A 12,018-nucleotide genomic window follows, 5' to 3' on the forward strand; every position below is an offset into this window, starting at 1 on the left:
CGGGATATCATAATTTGAAAATTCTAATGTTAACAAAGATTCTTACCACCTGAAAAGGTCCCGGATTTAACTCGACGCCGGCCATAAAGAGGAGAATACCAATAAAGCCAAAAACGCCAACCATCCGAAGTGTGTCTAGGCCCAAAATAGACCCAGACCTGGCCGTAAAACATCAGATTCTAACTCGGTACGTTCCGATGTCCACCATGATTATAGTACGAAGTGTACAGTGCGACGCTTTAATATACGGATTTTGCAAATCATTTTGCTGAGCTATTTTGACATCAATTGACGTTATTAAATTGAAATAATTACCTGCCTCAACATGAACCAATTGTACTCAATGATACTATTTGTTTTTGAATATCAAAGTGCCTAAAATTCATTTGAATGCCTCAATTTCTTATATAGATTTTGTACTTTGACATATTTTTTGCTTTTTATTCCTTGTAATCTCAACATTGCTCTGCTTATTTTAGCCGAGGCAACTGCCTCGGTGTGCCTCAGCGTGGCTACGACGCTGGGAATATTACATGAATTCATTATTTTGAAATACTCGCGCCACAGTAACAAACTTTGTTTACCGCTATGACGTACATGCACTTGAAACTCTACGTCTCTCGACCATTCTATACATAGATGGTGACGTCACTACGTTATTGTCACCTCTAAACTTAGACGCATCACATTCCCCTGGTTTGGCTGCCGCCAAAGTAGTTCTGCGTATAAATGAAAATGTTAACAATGAAAGAAAACCCGTTTTTAGTGTGTGTTTAAAACGGAATGTTGTTTAAGGAAATGTTATTCAATTATGTTTTAATGTGATTTTGAATCTCTATTAAGTCTGATAGCGATTATCAGAAGCACGATTACCTGACCTACTTTCGCTTTCACTTTTTACTCGTAAAAAAGTGCTACCCACAGATCCTTTCGCGTTAGAACACAGGTCAGTAAGACCGGTGTGTACACAATGGGTCATAACAATATAAACTCTTGAGAGTACATAAAACTATTTAAATTGCGCTATTCTTTATTTGGGTCCATTTGACTACAGTTAAAAGGCTACGCTTGCTTTCTTAGTTTTAAATATGAACTCGTTGAACATTTGTAATGTCCATTATATTTGATGTTTGAATTCTATAGGGGTAACCCCCCATAGCCTTCGATTTTTTGCATTTTCGGGCGTTTAATTTTTTCGAATTTTCATAATGATGTGCAGACACGTGCCTACACTGCCTACGCACAGCTAGGCGCCTGTAGAGGATATTTGTTGGGTTCGTTGGATCATCGATTTTAATTCACGAGTGATCAGAGAAAATAATATTTTCACGAGTGGCGCAGCTCACGAGTATAGGTCCCTGAGTATAATAATATTAATGTTCAATGTCTAATTTCTCTAAAAGCAACAGATATAAGGCGTCTTCTGATTGGCTAACACTCAGGGGTCGTTATAAAACTGTACCTCGAAGTACAATTGTGTACGTTGAAGTACACAAAATGTACTTCGACATACATATTGTACGTAGAAGTACATTTCTCTTTTTACATATTAGGTCTTGTTGATTTTCGGCACAAATGGTACGCCATACTTTGGCATTGTATACACACCGGTCTTATTGACGTCACCATCGATGTATAGAATGGTTACTTTGGGTTAAGGTTACAATATACCAAAAGATTTCCTACACAAATTCAATGTAAAAGCAATAACTTCAACAAAAACTAAAGTCAAACTTTTGCGCATAGAGACCCCCATAACCATACCTTTTCTTAAAGAGCATTCCAAGCCGCAATGATTTAGACAATAAAAAAGGGGGGTCATGCGTTTTGCAAGAAAGAACTCGATGCGAATCAGCGGTCACTGTTTTACAGCCATCAATTTACCGGGTTCGTACCAGTGGATGAGGGTTTCCCGCCATCTGTCAAAGTCTCATGTAGTCTTTAACCTTCAAGCAAATGAGTGAATTTCTGTTAAACATCAATGTTTTCCCTACCACATGCACAAAGAAACATTCTAAAATAAAGTCATGGCAAGTGCCCACACAGAAAATTGTGTCTTCTTATAAATGATGTTCAGGTTTTTAAAGTGTATAGCATTGCACTCCCAAAAGATTTAGTATATTGTAACCTAAAGGAAAAATATGTTCTGAATAAAATGTGTTTTTCTTGCATATTATTATCTTCCTATTTATATTGCACCAATATATTAAGTTTGGCTGGATTATCTGTCCATTTGGCCATTTTAGATCACATTTTCACATGCGGGTGTTTTTGGTCCGAAGAAGGCGATTTAAGGCCTGTTAAAGCTTAAACGTCCCTTTAAGATTTAAAGCTGTTGTGTTCAATATCTGCAACAAAATACCAAAACAAACCATATGGACAGGCACGTGGGGCTTATGCGGGGTGGGGAAAGAATGAACTTGTTAGATATTTTCACTCCAAGCAATTTTGATAATGTCTTTTTTGTGTGTGTTTTTTTTAAATACCCCCAAAAATGTCAATTTCAAAGCAAAAAAATCCAATTTCATCCAAGACAAACAACCAATAAGCAAAAATGAGAGACCAAAGATACTTTGAAGTGTAGAAATCAATAAGCTTCCTATTACTTGTTGTTTCACACTAATAAAAGTGTGAAATCTTGAAAGCGCCTTGTTGCTCGAAGCCCATTTATTAACCATTCGCCAATGATATATTCTAGTATAAAATGCCATGGGTGCCTTTAAACTGCAGCAGATGGTCAATATGCACTGACAGCTGTCATTCAGAGGTTCAAGAGAATACAAAATTTCATATTTCGGGCACAAAATAAGTACTTTTGACTATTTTTATGGTGGCAATCTGGTCAAAATGGGCGTTTATAACTGAGCGAAAGACAAAAATGCTCATTTTGGGGGTTTAGACTGAAAGGAAAGGTTAAAATGAACAAGATACATATATGTTGGAGAGCATTATAAGCTTAGAAATGAAGTTCTATGAAGTAACAGGGGCAGAAAGGCAGCTCAGATCGATGCAGGCTTCCTGAAAGAGGTTCCTAGTACATCTTCTGGGGACACAGCTTCCCGCAGAATTCTCAACACAACAAATATCATTGATCCATGTCACCTTTGTATGCAAAGACAAGCAAATAAAGCCAATACTTCCCTTAAATCACTGAATGAGAGAAGCATGTACCAAATAAAAAACTAAACTGGTTGCTGAAAGTGCCACATTTTGTCAAAAAAGATCCCTCTAAGGTAAAAGATGAAGGGGACACTTGCTACAACAATCCTATGTTTAAGTCGGACGCCACATCCTTTCAAGCCGGGACCATGACTGTAAGCATATTGTGAGAAAACAATACCAAACACAAGCTAATTGTAGGGTTACAAGTAGCATATCAACTCAGATGCACTGCATACATGCTTAGGAACAAGGATAAACCTGTTAAGTGCCAACTTCTGCCGCCAACAAAGCACAAGCTTTACGTGTCAGGACGCGGAACTATCCATACAAACTGCACGGGGAATTGCATGACGGCAAGGGTTTGAGTGACCACAAACCTGATTATGACAGTATTTAACACCTTAAGCATCATAAATATGCTTATTTGCTTGTGTACATGATAATAATTTAGCATTATTACCTGTTTTGCCATCAACAACCCTTGTCCAGTGGCCCTCGGCTTAGTCGCAGACATTCCTCTACCTGAAAAAGTCAAAATTCCCAATAAAAAATAGATAAAAAATGGCAAAAAACATGCTTTTAAGTATTTTTAGTGTATTTCTATGAATAATATGAAGTAATAAACCTTGTTATGTTCATGATTGTACTAAAAATGAAGGCTGCCTCAATAAAGTGTCTGCTCCACTGTCCAAACTGTAAAAATGTCCGCCATTCCATGTCGGTGAAATGGGGCTCTGTTTGAATGTTCATGCTTTATGCACAAGCTATTGTTGCGTTACTGGATCACGGAGTCCCTGGCGTTGAATTCTGACTTCATGTAGCACACTAACGCTACACGGTCAACCAATATGCCTTTGAATTCAAGTCGGAAAGCAATTTAGCCCTTATTTGGGTATATCAGGGTGGGGGGTCAACTTGAAAAACAACTATTCCAGGTCAAATTATCTGAATTCATGCATTTAAGGCACTTATTTTCTTCTCTTTTGTTAAGAAATGACCAAAAATCAGCTTTCCCAGTCATATTTTGCACTTGCAGATGACATTTCATTTTTACCTAAAGCTAGTTTAGGTTACAATATACCAAAAGATTTCCTACACAAATTCAATGTAAAAGCAATAACTTCAACAAAAACTAAAGTCAAACTTTTGCGCATAGAGACCCCCATAACCATACCTTTTCTTAAAGAGCATTCCAAGCCGCAATGATTTAGACAATAAAAAAGGGGGGTCATGCGTTTTGCAAGAAAGAACTCGATGCGAATCAGCGGTCACTGTTTTACAGCCATCAATTTACCGGGTTCGTACCAGTGGATGAGGGTTTCCCGCCATCTGTCAAAGTCTCATGTAGTCTTTAACCTTCAAGCAAATGAGTGAATTTCTGTTAAACATCAATGTTTTCCCTACCACATGCACAAAGAAACATTCTAAAATAAAGTCATGGCAAGTGCCCACACAGAAAATTGTGTCTTCTTATAAATGATGTTCAGGTTTTTAAAGTGTATAGCATTGCACTCCCAAAAGATTTAGTATATTGTAACCTAAAGGAAAAATATGTTCTGAATAAAATGTGTTTTTCTTGCATATTATTATCTTCCTATTTATATTGCACCAATATATTAAGTTTGGCTGGATTATCTGTCCATTTGGCCATTTTAGATCACATTTTCACATGCGGGTGTTTTTGGTCCGAAGAAGGCGATTTAAGGCCTGTTAAAGCTTAAACGTCCCTTTAAGATTTAAAGCTGTTGTGTTCAATATCTGCAACAAAATACCAAAACAAACCATATGGACAGGCACGTGGGGCTTATGCGGGGTGGGGAAAGAATGAACTTGTTAGATATTTTCACTCCAAGCAATTTTGATAATGTCTTTTTTGTGTGTGTTTTTTTTAAATACCCCCAAAAATGTCAATTTCAAAGCAAAAAAATCCAATTTCATCCAAGACAAACAACCAATAAGCAAAAATGAGAGACCAAAGATACTTTGAAGTGTAGAAATCAATAAGCTTCCTATTACTTGTTGTTTCACACTAATAAAAGTGTGAAATCTTGAAAGCGCCTTGTTGCTCGAAGCCCATTTATTAACCATTCGCCAATGATATATTCTAGTATAAAATGCCATGGGTGCCTTTAAACTGCAGCAGATGGTCAATATGCACTGACAGCTGTCATTCAGAGGTTCAAGAGAATACAAAATTTCATATTTCGGGCACAAAATAAGTACTTTTGACTATTTTTATGGTGGCAATCTGGTCAAAATGGGCGTTTATAACTGAGCGAAAGACAAAAATGCTCATTTTGGGGGTTTAGACTGAAAGGAAAGGTTAAAATGAACAAGATACATATATGTTGGAGAGCATTATAAGCTTAGAAATGAAGTTCTATGAAGTAACAGGGGCAGAAAGGCAGCTCAGATCGATGCAGGCTTCCTGAAAGAGGTTCCTAGTACATCTTCTGGGGACACAGCTTCCCGCAGAATTCTCAACACAACAAATATCATTGATCCATGTCACCTTTGTATGCAAAGACAAGCAAATAAAGCCAATACTTCCCTTAAATCACTGAATGAGAGAAGCATGTACCAAATAAAAAACTAAACTGGTTGCTGAAAGTGCCACATTTTGTCAAAAAAGATCCCTCTAAGGTAAAAGATGAAGGGGACACTTGCTACAACAATCCTATGTTTAAGTCGGACGCCACATCCTTTCAAGCCGGGACCATGACTGTAAGCATATTGTGAGAAAACAATACCAAACACAAGCTAATTGTAGGGTTACAAGTAGCATATCAACTCAGATGCACTGCATACATGCTTAGGAACAAGGATAAACCTGTTAAGTGCCAACTTCTGCCGCCAACAAAGCACAAGCTTTACGTGTCAGGACGCGGAACTATCCATACAAACTGCACGGGGAATTGCATGACGGCAAGGGTTTGAGTGACCACAAACCTGATTATGACAGTATTTAACACCTTAAGCATCATAAATATGCTTATTTGCTTGTGTACATGATAATAATTTAGCATTATTACCTGTTTTGCCATCAACAACCCTTGTCCAGTGGCCCTCGGCTTAGTCGCAGACATTCCTCTACCTGAAAAAGTCAAAATTCCCAATAAAAAATAGATAAAAAATGGCAAAAAACATGCTTTTAAGTATTTTTAGTGTATTTCTATGAATAATATGAAGTAATAAACCTTGTTATGTTCATGATTGTACTAAAAATGAAGGCTGCCTCAATAAAGTGTCTGCTCCACTGTCCAAACTGTAAAAATGTCCGCCATTCCATGTCGGTGAAATGGGGCTCTGTTTGAATGTTCATGCTTTATGCACAAGCTATTGTTGCGTTACTGGATCACGGAGTCCCTGGCGTTGAATTCTGACTTCATGTAGCACACTAACGCTACACGGTCAACCAATATGCCTTTGAATTCAAGTCGGAAAGCAATTTAGCCCTTATTTGGGTATATCAGGGTGGGGGGTCAACTTGAAAAACAACTATTCCAGGTCAAATTATCTGAATTCATGCATTTAAGGCACTTATTTTCTTCTCTTTTGTTAAGAAATGACCAAAAATCAGCTTTCCCAGTCATATTTTGCACTTGCAGATGACATTTCATTTTTACCTAAAGCTAGTTTAGGTTACAATATACCAAAAGATTTCCTACACAAATTCAATGTAAAAGCAATAACTTCAACAAAAACTAAAGTCAAACTTTTGCGCATAGAGACCCCCATAACCATACCTTTTCTTAAAGAGCATTCCAAGCCGCAATGATTTAGACAATAAAAAAGGGGGGTCATGCGTTTTGCAAGAAAGAACTCGATGCGAATCAGCGGTCACTGTTTTACAGCCATCAATTTACCGGGTTCGTACCAGTGGATGAGGGTTTCCCGCCATCTGTCAAAGTCTCATGTAGTCTTTAACCTTCAAGCAAATGAGTGAATTTCTGTTAAACATCAATGTTTTCCCTACCACATGCACAAAGAAACATTCTAAAATAAAGTCATGGCAAGTGCCCACACAGAAAATTGTGTCTTCTTATAAATGATGTTCAGGTTTTTAAAGTGTATAGCATTGCACTCCCAAAAGATTTAGTATATTGTAACCTAAAGGAAAAATATGTTCTGAATAAAATGTGTTTTTCTTGCATATTATTATCTTCCTATTTATATTGCACCAATATATTAAGTTTGGCTGGATTATCTGTCCATTTGGCCATTTTAGATCACATTTTCACATGCGGGTGTTTTTGGTCCGAAGAAGGCGATTTAAGGCCTGTTAAAGCTTAAACGTCCCTTTAAGATTTAAAGCTGTTGTGTTCAATATCTGCAACAAAATACCAAAACAAACCATATGGACAGGCACGTGGGGCTTATGCGGGGTGGGGAAAGAATGAACTTGTTAGATATTTTCACTCCAAGCAATTTTGATAATGTCTTTTTTGTGTGTGTTTTTTTTAAATACCCCCAAAAATGTCAATTTCAAAGCAAAAAAATCCAATTTCATCCAAGACAAACAACCAATAAGCAAAAATGAGAGACCAAAGATACTTTGAAGTGTAGAAATCAATAAGCTTCCTATTACTTGTTGTTTCACACTAATAAAAGTGTGAAATCTTGAAAGCGCCTTGTTGCTCGAAGCCCATTTATTAACCATTCGCCAATGATATATTCTAGTATAAAATGCCATGGGTGCCTTTAAACTGCAGCAGATGGTCAATATGCACTGACAGCTGTCATTCAGAGGTTCAAGAGAATACAAAATTTCATATTTCGGGCACAAAATAAGTACTTTTGACTATTTTTATGGTGGCAATCTGGTCAAAATGGGCGTTTATAACTGAGCGAAAGACAAAAATGCTCATTTTGGGGGTTTAGACTGAAAGGAAAGGTTAAAATGAACAAGATACATATATGTTGGAGAGCATTATAAGCTTAGAAATGAAGTTCTATGAAGTAACAGGGGCAGAAAGGCAGCTCAGATCGATGCAGGCTTCCTGAAAGAGGTTCCTAGTACATCTTCTGGGGACACAGCTTCCCGCAGAATTCTCAACACAACAAATATCATTGATCCATGTCACCTTTGTATGCAAAGACAAGCAAATAAAGCCAATACTTCCCTTAAATCACTGAATGAGAGAAGCATGTACCAAATAAAAAACTAAACTGGTTGCTGAAAGTGCCACATTTTGTCAAAAAAGATCCCTCTAAGGTAAAAGATGAAGGGGACACTTGCTACAACAATCCTATGTTTAAGTCGGACGCCACATCCTTTCAAGCCGGGACCATGACTGTAAGCATATTGTGAGAAAACAATACCAAACACAAGCTAATTGTAGGGTTACAAGTAGCATATCAACTCAGATGCACTGCATACATGCTTAGGAACAAGGATAAACCTGTTAAGTGCCAACTTCTGCCGCCAACAAAGCACAAGCTTTACGTGTCAGGACGCGGAACTATCCATACAAACTGCACGGGGAATTGCATGACGGCAAGGGTTTGAGTGACCACAAACCTGATTATGACAGTATTTAACACCTTAAGCATCATAAATATGCTTATTTGCTTGTGTACATGATAATAATTTAGCATTATTACCTGTTTTGCCATCAACAACCCTTGTCCAGTGGCCCTCGGCTTAGTCGCAGACATTCCTCTACCTGAAAAAGTCAAAATTCCCAATAAAAAATAGATAAAAAATGGCAAAAAACATGCTTTTAAGTATTTTTAGTGTATTTCTATGAATAATATGAAGTAATAAACCTTGTTATGTTCATGATTGTACTAAAAATGAAGGCTGCCTCAATAAAGTGTCTGCTCCACTGTCCAAACTGTAAAAATGTCCGCCATTCCATGTCGGTGAAATGGGGCTCTGTTTGAATGTTCATGCTTTATGCACAAGCTATTGTTGCGTTACTGGATCACGGAGTCCCTGGCGTTGAATTCTGACTTCATGTAGCACACTAACGCTACACGGTCAACCAATATGCCTTTGAATTCAAGTCGGAAAGCAATTTAGCCCTTATTTGGGTATATCAGGGTGGGGGGTCAACTTGAAAAACAACTATTCCAGGTCAAATTATCTGAATTCATGCATTTAAGGCACTTATTTTCTTCTCTTTTGTTAAGAAATGACCAAAAATCAGCTTTCCCAGTCATATTTTGCACTTGCAGATGACATTTCATTTTTACCTAAAGCTAGTTTAGGTTACAATATACCAAAAGATTTCCTACACAAATTCAATGTAAAAGCAATAACTTCAACAAAAACTAAAGTCAAACTTTTGCGCATAGAGACCCCCATAACCATACCTTTTCTTAAAGAGCATTCCAAGCCGCAATGATTTAGACAATAAAAAAGGGGGGTCATGCGTTTTGCAAGAAAGAACTCGATGCGAATCAGCGGTCACTGTTTTACAGCCATCAATTTACCGGGTTCGTACCAGTGGATGAGGGTTTCCCGCCATCTGTCAAAGTCTCATGTAGTCTTTAACCTTCAAGCAAATGAGTGAATTTCTGTTAAACATCAATGTTTTCCCTACCACATGCACAAAGAAACATTCTAAAATAAAGTCATGGCAAGTGCCCACACAGAAAATTGTGTCTTCTTATAAATGATGTTCAGGTTTTTAAAGTGTATAGCATTGCACTCCCAAAAGATTTAGTATATTGTAACCTAAAGGAAAAATATGTTCTGAATAAAATGTGTTTTTCTTGCATATTATTATCTTCCTATTTATATTGCACCAATATATTAAGTTTGGCTGGATTATCTGTCCATTTGGCCATTTTAGATCACATTTTCACATGCGGGTGTTTTTGGTCCGAAGAAGGCGATTTAAGGCCTGTTAAAGCTTAAACGTCCCTTTAAGATTTAAAGCTGTTGTGTTCAATATCTGCAACAAAATACCAAAACAAACCATATGGACAGGCACGTGGGGCTTATGCGGGGTGGGGGAAAGAATGAACTTGTTAGATATTTTCACTCCAAGCAATTTTGATAATGTCTTTTTTGTGTGTGTTTTTTTTAAATACCCCCAAAAATGTCAATTTCAAAGCAAAAAAATCCAATTTCATCCAAGACAAACAACCAATAAGCAAAAATGAGAGACCAAAGATACTTTGAAGTGTAGAAATCAATAAGCTTCCTATTACTTGTTGTTTCACACTAATAAAAGTGTGAAATCTTGAAAGCGCCTTGTTGCTCGAAGCCCATTTATTAACCATTCGCCAATGATATATTCTAGTATAAAATGCCATGGGTGCCTTTAAACTGCAGCAGATGGTCAATATGCACTGACAGCTGTCATTCAGAGGTTCAAGAGAATACAAAATTTCATATTTCGGGCACAAAATAAGTACTTTTGACTATTTTTATGGTGGCAATCTGGTCAAAATGGGCGTTTATAACTGAGCGAAAGACAAAAATGCTCATTTTGGGGGTTTAGACTGAAAGGAAAGGTTAAAATGAACAAGATACATATATGTTGGAGAGCATTATAAGCTTAGAAATGAAGTTCTATGAAGTAACAGGGGCAGAAAGGCAGCTCAGATCGATGCAGGCTTCCTGAAAGAGGTTCCTAGTACATCTTCTGGGGACACAGCTTCCCGCAGAATTCTCAACACAACAAATATCATTGATCCATGTCACCTTTGTATGCAAAGACAAGCAAATAAAGCCAATACTTCCCTTAAATCACTGAATGAGAGAAGCATGTACCAAATAAAAACTAAACTGGTTGCTGAAAGTGCCACATTTTGTCAAAAAAGATCCCTCTAAGGTAAAAGATGAAGGGGACACTTGCTACAACAATCCTATGTTTAAGTCGGACGCCACATCCTTTCAAGCCGGGACCATGACTGTAAGCATATTGTGAGAAAACAATACCAACACAAGCTAATTGTAGGGTTACAAGTAGCATATCAACTCAGATGCACTGCATACAGCTTAGGAACAAGGATAAACCTGTTAAGTGCCAACTTCTGCCGCCAACAAAGCACAAGCTTACGTGTCAGGACGCGGAACTATCCATACAAACTGCACGGGTGAATGGCATGACGGCAAGGGTTTGAGTGACCACAAACCTGATTATGACAGTATTTAACACTTAAGCATCATAAATATGCTTATTTGCTTGTGTACATGATAATAATTTAGCATTATTACCTGTTTGCCATCAACAACCCTTGTCCAGTGGCCCTCGGCTTAGTCGCAGACATTCCTCTACCTGAAAAGTCAAAATTCCCAATAAAAAATAGATTAAAAAATGGCAAAAACATGTTTTAAGTATTTTTAGTGTCTTTCTATGAATAATATGAAGTAATAACCTTGTTATGTTCATGATTGTACTAAAATGAAGGCTGCCTCAATAAAGTGTCTGCTCCACTGTCCAAACTGTAAAAATGTCCGCCATTCCATGTCGGTGAAATGGGGCTCTTTTGAATGTTCATGCTTTATGCACAAGCTATTGTTGCGTTACTGGATCACGGAGTCCCTGGCGTTGAATTCTGACTTCCATTAGCACACTAACGCTACACGTCAACCAAATGCCTTTGAATTCAAGTCGGAAAGCATTTAGCCCTTATTTGGGTATATCAGGTGTGGGGGGTCAACTTGAAAAACACTATTCCAGGTCAATTATCTGAATTCATGCATTTAAGGCACTTATTTTCTTCTCTTTGTTAAGAAATGACAAAAACATCTTCCCCGTCATATTGCACTTGCAGATGACATTTCATTTTTACCTAAACTAGTTTAGGTTACAATATACCAAAAGATTTCCTACACAAATTCAATTTAAAGCAATAACTTCAACAAAACTAAAGTCAAACTTTTGCGCATAGAGACCC

At 37.4% G+C, this 12,018-nt stretch overlaps 1 long non-coding RNA gene across 12 annotated transcripts in view; it reads right to left on the reverse strand.

The window, feature by feature from the left end:
- The window catches only part of LOC127848478 (uncharacterized), an 11,727-nt gene extending 1,623 nt beyond the window's left edge, over positions 1-10,104 (reverse strand). Inside the window, exons 1-7 of one of the 12 annotated variants that reach the window (XR_008034531.1) lie at positions 9,612-10,104; positions 8,767-8,828; positions 7,029-7,090; positions 6,195-6,256; positions 4,337-4,518; positions 3,623-3,684; positions 1,885-1,946 (exon numbers count right to left, since the gene is read on the reverse strand). This is a non-coding gene — a long non-coding RNA (uncharacterized LOC127848478). Of the gene's footprint in view, positions 1-1,746; positions 1,947-3,622; positions 3,685-4,336; positions 4,519-6,194; positions 6,257-7,028; positions 7,091-8,766; positions 8,829-9,480 lie in introns of those variants that run through there. The other 11 variants (XR_008034539.1, XR_008034536.1, XR_008034534.1 and 8 more) reach the window with 11 other exon arrangements.
- Positions 10,105-12,018: the final 1,914 nt, after the last annotated feature.

This window comes from Dreissena polymorpha, chromosome 10, assembly GCF_020536995.1.
Source record: "Dreissena polymorpha isolate Duluth1 chromosome 10, UMN_Dpol_1.0, whole genome shotgun sequence".
NCBI lineage: Eukaryota > Metazoa > Mollusca > Bivalvia > Myida > Dreissenidae > Dreissena > Dreissena polymorpha.